The 12,209-nt window shown below is 37.2% G+C and overlaps 1 protein-coding gene across 5 annotated transcripts in view; it reads left to right on the top strand.

Moving 5' to 3' along the window:
• The window catches only part of LOC106084331 (protein tolkin), a 145,689-nt gene that overhangs the window by 45,065 nt on the left and 88,415 nt on the right, over positions 1-12,209 (top strand). The gene's annotated exons all lie outside the window — the stretch shown is intronic.

The raw sequence follows: 12,209 nt of genomic DNA, 5'->3' as shown, positions 1-12,209 counted from the left end.
ATAAGTTTCTAGTCTAGGCAACACTAATGGTGATTACAATTTCAGAAAAAATTTTCCACTTATACAACATTTTGCTAATGTCCCCCTAGTCCTTTCAAAGTGTTGCACTTTTTATATTCACCACCGAAGGATGGGGGTATATTCATTTTTTCATTCCGTTTGCAACACATCGAAATATCCATTACGATCCGTCTGTCTGTTGAAATCACACTACAGTTTTAAAAATTGAGATATTGAGATGAAAGTTTGCACAGATTCTGTTTTTGTCCATAAGCATGTTAAGTTCGAAGATGGGCAATATCGGAGTATATCTAGATATAGCCCCCATATAGACCGATCCTCCGATTTAGGGTCTTAGGCCCATAAAAACCACATTTATTATACGATTTTGCTGAAATTTGGGATAGTGAGTTGAGTTAGAACATTCGGCATCCTTCGCCAATTTGGCCAAGATCGGTTCAAATTTGGATATAGCTGCCATATAGACCGATCCTCCGATTAACGCCACCTTTATTATCCGATTTTGTTGAAATTTGGGACAGTGAGTTGTGTTTGGCCCTTCAACATTTTTCTTCGATTTGGCTCAAATCGGTTCAGATTAGGATATAGCTGCAATATAGACCGATCCTCCGATTTAGGGTCTTAGGCCCATAAAAGCCACATTTATTATCCGATTTTGCTGAAATTTAGGACACTGAGTTGTGTTTGGCCCTTCAACATTTTTCTTCGATTTGGCTCAAATCGGTTCAGATTAGGATAAAGCTGCAATATAGACCGATCCTCCGATTTAGGGTCTTCGGCCCATAAAAGCCACATTTATTATCCGATTTTGCTGAAATTTAGGACACTGAGTTGTATTAGACCCTTCAACATTTTTCTTCAATTTGGCCCAAATCGGTTCAGATTAGGATAAAGCTGCCATATAGACCGATCCTCCGATTTAGGGTCTTAGGCCCATAAAAGCCACATTTATTATCCGATTTTGCTGAAATTTGGGATAGTGAGTAAGGTTAAGCCCCTTGACATACTTCTACAATATGACACAGATCGGTCCAGATTTGGATATAGCTGCCATATAGACCGATCTCTCGGTTTTAGGTTTTGGGGCCATAAAAGGCGCTTTTATTGTCCGATGTCGCTGAAATTTGAGACAGTGAGCTTAGTTAGGCTTTTCGACATTTTTCTGCAACTTGGCCCAAATCGGTTCGGATTTGGATATAGCTACCATGTAGACCGATATCTCCATTAAAAGTTTTGGTCCCATAAAAGGCGCATTTATAATCCGATTTCACTGAAATTTGTCGCAGCGACTTATGTTAGGCTTATCGACATCCGTGTCGTATATGGTTCAGATCGGTTAATTTTTAGATATAGCTACTGTATTTATTAGTATTTAGTCCAAATCGGAACGTATTTCGATATAACTGCTATGCGACATAAGGTATGCAATTTTCACCGAATTTTGATGAAAGGTGGTATAAATATATACCCGAGGTGGTGGGTATCCAAAGTTCGGCCCGGCCGAACTTAACGCCTTTTAACTTGTTACATTTTCAATCGAACATGTTCATATTCTTGGAACTTAAATGGAAAAAAGAATTAACTGAATACGTTTCAAAATTCAATTAACTTTTTAGTTCCTTTATATGACTGACAAATAAGTCCACTTTATAGCTACATTAAGTTTTGTAAATAGCGGTGTTAATTTTTTTACATACAAAAGAGAGGACATTCTATTTATGTACATATCTCTATCTATTAAAAACTTCTAAAATTATTTCCAAGATTTTTTGATTTGGCAACACTGCGTGTATAAAAATTATTTTGTTTTAATTTGAATATTTAATTGTTCCTGACATTTGTCATGCCATGCATCGTATTTGCAGGTTACGGGGTGTGTGTAAGAGGTTAAGAATATCTCACTTTTGGTGATAAGATGTTATGAAAGAAGGTGAAGGTCTTTTACTTTTTTCCATATGACAATCCACTATTACTTTTTAGCTCTTCTTGTGTTGTTGTTGCTGTGTTTGTTTTGTTCTTTGTTTTATCATAACAACAATAATAATAAACGAAACAATGTTGCAAAGTGAAACAATAACAGCAACAACAATGACAGGCAATAATAATCCATGTGCATATGTGTCGTAAAAGTCACACTAATCACAAAACATTAAGAAAACACCCACACTCGCATACTCAACCAATTCACGCACAGACTCTCAAAGGGGCTCAACTCCCATTCATATGCACACGCACCACCCTCTTAAAATTTAACCTACATGGGAGCACGGCTTTTGGTTGTTTGTGTTTTGTTTTGCGCTTTCGTTGTTTATGCCTTTACACCAAAAAAAAGGGGGGCGATTGTAGGAAGTAGAGCGACGACGTTTTGTTTGGGGGTTGGAGGTAGGCTATAAAATCACAGCTGTTTCGATGCTGGGTGACACCGTCTTTTGTGGAACAGCTGTGGTGGTTGTCGTGGCAGGGCTTAAAGTGATAGAGTCTTCCATCCGTTCATTCAAGGCAGCAGAAAAAGGTCTAATTAGACAATTTGTCTTGGGGGCTTTAATACAAAACCAGCAACCGAACGAACGAAAGACGGACGACACGGACAGACAACCATTAGAAAAAAAAAACATTACAATGGCAGTTGTATTCAAGCGTTTATTTGTCCCCAGGATTAATGTGGAAAATAAAAAAAGATTAAAAGTGCCCCACCCACAAAACTGGAGTAAACAAACACTTGAGGCCTATTTAAGACTGATGAAAAACGAGCCACCAGAAAGAGCAAATAATTAGTGTAAATTTTCCTTAAAGCCTATTTGCTGGAAATCTATTCAGGCTGCAGCTTCAGTACAAAGTAGAGCGAATAAATTTCTCGCTTTTAGCTTGATAACTTGTCTTGGCGAGAGGGGCTAAAATTGTTACCATGTCAGATTGATGTCGCCGATGTTGACAAAATGAGAATTTTTTTCCAAGCAATCAATGGAATTGTGATGATAAAAATTGATTGAGTCTATGTCTTGGAAAAACACTATAACCCTCCTCCATTCTGCTACTTTACCACGTTATAGATTAAATACGCATAATTACTTGTCCTAATCAATGGACGCATATTACTGCAATAGCAAAAAATTGTCTTGGCCTTAGGCAATGGCATTACCTGTCAAAGTTTTTGTAGTGGTGCGTATGTGTGAGTGATGGCGTCCATCTTTGACAATATTCCAAGACCCTTTAAACGTCAAAGTATTTACCAATTGTGTCTTTTTTTAATTCTGAAAGAAAGTTTGTCTTTGCTTGGGGCATTTTTTCTTACATTTGATTTTTTTTTGTTGTTTTTTAATTAGGAACCCTCTTCACCATCATCATCATCGTCAATATCAACATCGCATTGAAACCCTTCTCTTTGGCATACAAATCGTGACAATGTTTTCAGGCAGCAATTTTTCGCAAAACTTTTGTTTGATAACAGCAACGCAAAAAGTTTTGCCTTGCCGAAACTTCGAAAATGGAAAATAATAAAAAACATTTGGCGGCAGAAATCAGATCTTCTAATTAGGATGAATACGATAGCCATCCCAAAAATAAATAATTACAGTGTCCTTAATTGAATACCCTTAAAAGTTTTTCTCTTCGCTTTTGTAGAGTAGAGCAAAGGCAATTTATAGAATTAAGTGAATTTTAACGATATATTTAAGAAACAAAAATGTGCTGCCAAACAGGTGTTTCGCGTTCATTGACCCAATTGAATTTTTTTACAAAAAAACGTGCATGTTTTCGATTAATGAATTTATTTCTATTAACTACATTATGGTGCGTATGATTGATAACGCATTTAAAGCTCTTCCAAAAGCACTCATACGCATAGTGGGCCGTTGTACTGGAACTGGAGAGCATTATGCAAATGCAAATTTTGCCCACGAACATTCCACTAAGGCAAAGGGGCAAACTTCTCACATATCAATGAGTATAGTCGGATTCAAGTCTAAGCTCAATAATAAGGGGCCTCCTTTTTATAGCGTGCAACAGTGCGACACCTTTTGGATAGAAGTTTTACATGGCATAGTACCTCACAAATTTTGCCACCATTAGGAGGGGAAAACCACCGTTGAAATTTTTTCTTTTGGTCTCGCCAGGATTAGAAACCAGGCATTCAGCGTCATAGACGGACATGCTAACCTCTGCGCTACCATGGCCCGCCGCCGTTAATAGCGGTGAGTGTTCGCTCGTTCGTTTTTATACCCACCACCGAAGGATGGGGTATGTTCATTTTGCCATTCCGTTTGCAACACATCGAAATATCCATTTCCGACCCTATAAAGTCAGCGAAAAAATCTAAGATGATCTAGACATGTCCGTCCGTCTGTCTATTGTAATCACGCTACAGTCTTTAAAAATGGAGATATTGAGCTGAAACAGATTCTGTTTTTGTCCATAAGAAGGTTCAGTTCGAAGATGGGCTATATCGGACTATATCTTGATATAGCCCCCATATAGACCGATCCGCCGATTTAAGGTCTTTGGCCCATAAAAGCCAACATTTGGGACAGTGAGTTGTATTAATCCCTTCGACATCCTTCTGTGATTTGGCCCAGATCGGTTCAGATTTGGATATAGTTGCCATATAGACCGATCTCTCGATTTAGGGTCTTTGGCCAATAAAAGCCAAATGTATTATCCATTTTTGCAAAAATTCGGGACAGTGAGTTTTCCTAGACATCTTTTTTCAATTTGGCCCTGATCGGTTCAGATTTGGATACTGGTGCCATATAGACCGATTTCTCGATTTAAGGTTTTGGGCCCATAAAAGACGCATTTATTGTCCGATGTTGCTGAAATTTGAGACAGTGAGTAAAGTTAATCCCCTTGACATACTTCTGCAATATGGCACATATCGGTCCAGATTTGAATATAGCTGCCATATAGACCGATAGCTCGGTTTTAGGTTTTGGGGCCATAAAAGGCGCATTTATTGTCCGATGTTGCTAAAATTTGAAACAGTGAGTTAAGTTAGGCTCTTCGATGTCCTTCTTCATTTTGGCCCAGATCGGTCCAGATTTGAATATAGCTGTCATATAGACCGATCCCTCGATTTAAGGTTTTGGGCCCATAAAATTCACATTTATTGTCCGATTTCGCCAAAATTTGGAACAGTGCTTTGTATTGGGCCCTTTGACATCCTTCTTCTATTTCAGATCGGTCCAGATTTGGATATAGCTGTCATATAGACCGATCTCTCGTTTTAATGTTTTGGGCCCATAAAAGGCGCATTTATTGTCCGATGTCGAAATTTGGGATAGTGAGTTAAGTTGAGCCCTTTTCTGGAACTTGGCCTAAATCGGTCTAGATTTGGATATAGCTGCCATGTAGACCGATATCTCGATTTAAAGTCTTGGCCCCATGATTTTTTTTTTAATCCGATTTCATCGACATCCGTGTTGTATATGGTACCGATCGGTTTATTTTTAGATACAGCTACTGTACTTATTATTATTTGGTCCAAATCGGATCATATTTCGATATAACTGCTGTGGGACATAAGGTATGCAATTTCCACCGGATTTTGATGAAAGGTGGTTTACATATATAGCCGAGGTGGTGGGTATCCAAAGTTCGGCCCGTCCGAACTTAACGCCTTTTTAGTTTTTGTCTCTAGAACAATTGCATATTGTCGGAAGAATGGGGAATACCATACATGATGGGTGGACCAGCCGACATTTGCATCTACTCATTTGCTTAATTTCCAAGCGTTAGTGGTTGCTGGGTCCATCCCGATATTACTTAACAGAGTCTTAAAATTTGTTTATTCCACTTGTCTCTGACAATAAAAGATTTTGTCTTGTAGAACAAAGTCGCGTTTGCAGTCATGTTTTCTTTGCTTTACGATTTTAAACATAAACTAGTATTTCTATTATCAAAATACTTGTCAATTTTGTGTATATAAAAGTTAATTAATACTTGCTCAACAAATTTGTCATACGCCTCGACCTGGCTGTAAAATTGCCACACACTACTCCCATCCTAGAAATAGTTGTTTCCCTTTCTATGCGTAACGTCAACAAACCAAATAAATCTCTAGACTTTAAGTATTTAAAATGTTTAAAATTTATGCTTTGTAACATGGGTAATAAAATACTTTAGAAGGGTTGAGATTTATTCTTTTCAAACATGATACCCTGTGAAATCTCCTTGACGTTCAACTCACCGCTCTGTGTAGAAGTGTTATTTTGGCACCTACTTTCAAAGTCAAAGACACAGACATTTATTTGGCTTTGTCTGGCAGACACGTTGTCTGCGTACCACAGGGCGTATGGTGGTTACGATTTATAAACAGCACATAAATGGTTCGACACAAATGTAGGCATAAATAATAAACATTTGGTGCTACAAGCAAACGCACACACTCTAATACCACGCCGCAATCATACAAAACATGCAAACAACAGCTCACTTTCCTAGCTAAATAGCCCCACGCTCAACTCAACTACATAGGGGGTGGATGGGAGTGTTTTCTTATTCTCTTGCTGAATTCTTGTTTAGTAATTTCATAATAAAAAAAAGTTATTTTATAATTATCATTGCTTTCGCAAAAGTGATACACCACTCATGCTAATGACCCTACTCTGTGCATATTCTTCTGCTCTCTTTCTCTTTGGGGTGTTTTTTTCTTTTTCAAAAAGAGCCATTCATTCATGAGGCTCTGTGAGTTAACATTTGTGGTGCTACTGTTGTTACTGCTGCGGCTGCGGCTGCAGCAACAGCTACTGCTGCTGTTGGTTTTGTTGTAGTTGTTTGTATAAATGGTACAAGATTTAATTTTGGTTTTTGTTTTGCACAAGTTGTTGTATTTAACACAAGAGCGGGGTCTCAATCTTTGGGGCCAAAGTGGTTTGGTCTACGGGCTGTTGGTTGTAACTTTGGTTATACTCAAACACTCAAAGTGGTGCTCTCTGGCATACACATACATGTGTATATGTAATTTTATTTTGTATTAGCACCAACTGGCTATTGTAATTATTTTAAAGTTTCAAATTACAATTCTCATTGTTGTATTCCATGTGCATGGTTGTGTGTCTGTGCGCGCATTTCATTAAAAAGTAACAACAATGAAAAACAGCAACAATAGCAGCAGCAGCCACAGCACCAGGCATCGTCACCAGCAGCATAAAAAGTAGCAGATTAACAGGCATAACAACAATGAGACTAAATGGGTGATGGTATGAAAAGTTTCAGTTGACATCCTTTGCAAACTGTGTAGGGAGATAAAAAAATACTCACTTGTATTAAGGACTTCTAAAGAGATTTTCTATTCGTTCTTAAACATACAATGAATGGAGTTTGTCAAGATTGAGGATTAAATGAAAATTATTTAGATTTTTTTTATAAAAATGACAGAATGTAATTTTGTGGATTGTGCCAAAAAAGAAGAGAGAAATCAAATGGTAAACTAATCTCTCAAGGATTTATATAGTTGAAATTATTTTTTACCAGTAAGGAAGGGCACAAGTAGGGCGGTGCCGACTGTATAATACCCTACACCTACCCTGTATGTACAATGTGGGAGCTATATCCAATTCTGAACCAATTTTGATGGACCTCGGAGAGCAAATATGTTCACACTGTAATAACTACGGTTGACAAATGACAACATAATTGCAAATTGCCCAAAATCTGACGAACGTATATATGGGAGCTATATCTTATTCTGAATCGATTTCGAGCAAACTTCTCAGATAATGTGGTAGTCGTCGAGCAAGACGTTGTACAAAGTTTTGGGAAGATTGGTTAATAAATGCGCCTGCAATGGTTCTAGAGGTGAAAATCGGGCGATATATATATATATATGAGAGCTATATCTAAATCTGAACCGATTTCTATGAAACTTACCAGTAATGTCGAGAGTCATAAAAAAATCCTTCCTGCCAAATTTCAAGAGAATCGGTTAACAAAAGACCTTTTTATTGCATTATTATTGCAAATCGGACAAACATATATATGGGAGCTATATCCAAAACTAAACCGATTTTTTCCAATTTCAATAGGGTTTGTCTCTAGACCGAAAAACATGCCTGTACCAAATTTGAAGACGATCGGATAAAAATTGCGACCTGTAGTTTGTACACAAATTAACATGGACAGACAGACAGAAGGACGGACAAACAGACAGACAGACGGACATAGCTAAATCGAATCAGAGCGATTCTGAGTCGATCGGTATACTTATCAATGGGTCTATCTCTCTTCCTTTTAAGTGTTACAAATAAATGCAATAAGTTATAATACCCTGTACCACAGTAGTGGTGTAGGGTATAAAAAGTTATTTTAATTTGGAAAACTAAAGTTTTAAATTTAAAGGTTTTCATGAAAGATATAAAAACAAGTAAAAACGAGCTATGTAGATCACCGTAGCACAGAGGTTAGTTCAAATCCTGGCGAGAATATCATAAACAATTTTCAGGGGTGGTTATCATCTCCTAGTGCTGGCGACAATTGTGATGTAAAAACTTTCTAAAGGGGTGTCGCACTGCGATACGCCGCACAGTGGGATAGGGGAAAAAAGTTAGTGGAAAAAAGTTAGCCATTTTGGAAGGGATAGAGATGTCAAAATTTTGTTCGGGCTGTCAAAAGCGCATTTATGGTACGATTTTCATATCTTTTATAGTGTTCAAGAAATTTGACTAACTATTTTTATTTTTAATTTTTCGCAGAGGCTGGTCTCTATTTGTAATTTCAATTTTTTTAACTGATTTGAAAAGCTAATTAAATCTACTATTTTTTTTGTCGCAATATACGCTTTAGTCCGATTCTTCAGTCAAAAGTTTTGGAGTTGCAAACCAAAAAATATGAAAAAAAGTAAATTTTTGGAATTTTTTCGTGAAAAAGGCACTTTCATTGTTTCGACTCTATACAGAAAACTTGGCTCACCACTATCAATTTTGCTTACTGTGCTGTAAAGAAGACTTGCGTAGATGCGTTTTAAGTGCAACTCTAATAGGAGATCTATGAAGTACAATATTGTCTTTGAAAAAAAAAACTGTATAAATCTAATCCGATTTCGAACAAAATCCGTACACAAAGTGGAAGTCACCGAAAAAGACGCAAATGCAAAATTTCATTAAGGACCACGGGCAAACTTCTCACATATCGATCAGTGCTCTCCTATTCAAGTTTCTCTTTGGGGGGAAGGAGAAGGCATAATTCCTCACAAATTTCGACAGCTCTAGCAGGGGTAGCCACCGTTGAACATTTTTTCTGATCTTTACGCCAGGAATCGAACCCAGGCGTTCAGCGTCAAAGGTGGATATGCTTACCTCTGCGCTTCGGTGGCTAGAAGAAGATATTTTGCAAATTGATGAGAAAATCGGTTGATAAGTACGCCGGCAAAAGCTTTAGGTATCATTTCCTGAAACCTGAACCGATTTCTATTTGATCCGCCAGTACCCTTATGAGTCTTAAAAGACCTATACATGCCAAGCTTCTTTAGTATCTGTTAAAAAATAACCACATTACTTCAAAATAAGGAACAGAATCATAACAGGGAGAAATTATTGAGGAAACACACCGATAGCCTTAGTGGAGAATCATAACCGGGAGAGAATATTGAGGAATCACACCGATAGCCTCAGTGGCCGTTTAAGCTAATCCTTTCTATATATTAACGAAAGAGCACTTCAAATAAACAATTTTAAATGTTTGTGCAAAAGTAAGCTTTTGTTTTTGTGTAAGTAAGCTCCCTTATGGTAAATTATAACTTTGCCCCAAGCTGTCATAAGTTTCATCCGGTGGCAGGTTATTTCACACTTATGCCAAAACCAAGATTCCGATTCATACATCTTTAAGTGAATGCATAAAGCTATCTAACTTCCTAGGCTCGGTAGCCAAACCTCATTTGCTTTTAAATGTTTTACCATTGTTGAAGTCTGCCACGGCTATGCTTTTTGGCCGCAGGTGATACATGGACCTGGTTTAATTTCATTTAACATTGTTCGCTCTGCACAAATGTTTTGTGTCCGTCCGCCATTTGTTTCGCTGAGGATGGGACTGCTACTAAGATTGCTCGTGTTGTAGTGTAGCGAGGCAGTAGAATGGCGGTAGTTCTGCCAGTCCAGGACACAGACAGGCAAGTGGCCAACCCAGCCAAGCAGCTAGTTTGTCAGTCAGATGTTCCTTCCTTCTTTCGATGATAGTAAAATATGCTGCTTGTGTTACAGAATCTGTTGCTGTGTCGTTAGTTGGACCATTTCAGCATTCGCTTGATACCGTTTAAAATCAGGATAGTGAATGAATTACCATGAATGAATGTCTGCATGGCATTCATGAACGTGTACTGCATGGTGGAATGGTACGAACGATAGCCTGTTCGGTTTGCTTTGTTGAACACTGCAAAGCATATTCAAATGGCTTTGGTAATGGTTTTGCCTACGTCCTTTTTTACACGTTCTCTTGCTTGCATTCTATGAACGAGTGTGTGTTGCAACCGGGTGTAGTGAATTCGTTATGTTTTTTTTTGTTTTGCAAATTTTATACACTTTTGTTTTGTTCGTTATGATCGTTGGCCCACCCGCTGCCTATCCGTCTGCAGGTCCGTCTGTTTATCCGTCCTTTGGTTTGCCTCTCTCTTTGTCTATGTTTGTGGTATAGTTTCAGTTTTAATGAAACAATTAGACTTATTTCGAAATAAAAACAATTATTGTTGTGCGTTTTTGTGCATCATAAAGCAAGCATGCTTAAATAGCATTGAATAAATAATGTGATTTATGTTGTTCCAAATGGAATTATACAAAATGATGATGTTCATTGTGGGCAACAACAAAGACTCTGTGTAATTAGAGAGAGCATTACGCGCTTTCTAAATTATAGCAATTGAAAGTGGGGTTTTATGCTATTAATGCATTGCTGATGTTTTTGCTCATTTGAATAGAAATGGAAAAAAAGAATACTACTACCGCCACAATAAAGAGTGTTGCATACTTTACGGCTTTAAGCAAATGCATAGTGCTGCATACCCACTTAGTGAATTTTAAAAACTTAAATGAGGCGAGAAAGGGAAAGCATACCTTGTGACCGCTAAACAACGTAATAGTATTGCATACTTTTAAGCATTACACTACGGGCGGAAATTGAAAATATGCGGCAAAAATTATTTACAATTAAGCCAGCGTTTCCAAACTTTGCAATATTCCTTATCAAAAAAAAAAAAAAAAAAATTCCAAATGATTTTGGAAAACATCGGTTCAGATTTTGATATAGCTCCCATATATATCTTTTACCCGATATGTACTTTTATGGCTATGCTAATCAAAATTTCGCTTCGATTTTTTTTAAATTTTGCATTAGATATTCTATTTGACGCAATATGTTCTCAAAAGTTCATCCCAATCAGATCACATTAAGATATAGCTTTCATCCGACATATCTTTGAAAAATTAGCATGACACATTCTATTTGATAACACAATATGTGTCCAAAAGTTTATCCAAATCGGATCCGATGTAGATATAGATAAAGTTTTTTTTTGATTTCTCAATTCGTCTGCAAAAGTTTTTCGAACAATAAACAGTGAAAATGTTCAATAACACTTGTTCCCAACTCTAGTTTTACTCCAAATAAGAAGTATTCCGAAGTAGTCTGCAAGGATTTAAATAAATAAAGAATGAAATAAAATAGTAAAGGCTGAAATATTGGGTTGCCCAAAAAGTAATTGTCGGTAATATGGTAGTAATATAGTCGGCGTTGACAAATTTTTTCAACGGCTTGTGACTCTGTAATTGCATTCTTTCTTCTGTCAGTTATCAGCTGTTACTTTTAGCTTGTTTTAGAAAAAAAGTGCGCGAAATTTTGTTTACATTTGTTTGTTTGGCGTCAATTTTAATATGGGTACCACATGTATTGAAAGAAATTCATTTAACAAACCGAATCAACGCTTGTGATATGCACCTTAAACGCAATTAATTCGATCCGTTTTTAAAACGAATCATAACTGGAGACGAAAAATGGATTGTTTACAACAACGTTAGTCGAAAACGAACATGGTCCAAGCATGGTGAACTAGCTCAAACCACTTCAAATGCTGATATCCACCAAAAGAAGGTTATGCTGTCTGTTTGGTGGGATTGGAAGAGTGTGGTATATTTTGAGCTGCTTCCAAGGAACCAAACGATTAATTCGGATGTTTACTGTCAACAATTGGACAAATTGAATACAGCCATCAA

The sequence above is a fragment of the Stomoxys calcitrans genome, chromosome 2 (genome assembly GCF_963082655.1).
Source record: "Stomoxys calcitrans chromosome 2, idStoCalc2.1, whole genome shotgun sequence".
NCBI classification, from domain to species: Eukaryota; Metazoa; Arthropoda; class Insecta; order Diptera; family Muscidae; genus Stomoxys; species Stomoxys calcitrans.
The sequence above is the reverse complement of the archived record's forward strand: the minus strand, read 5'-3'. Positions and strand labels throughout refer to the sequence as shown.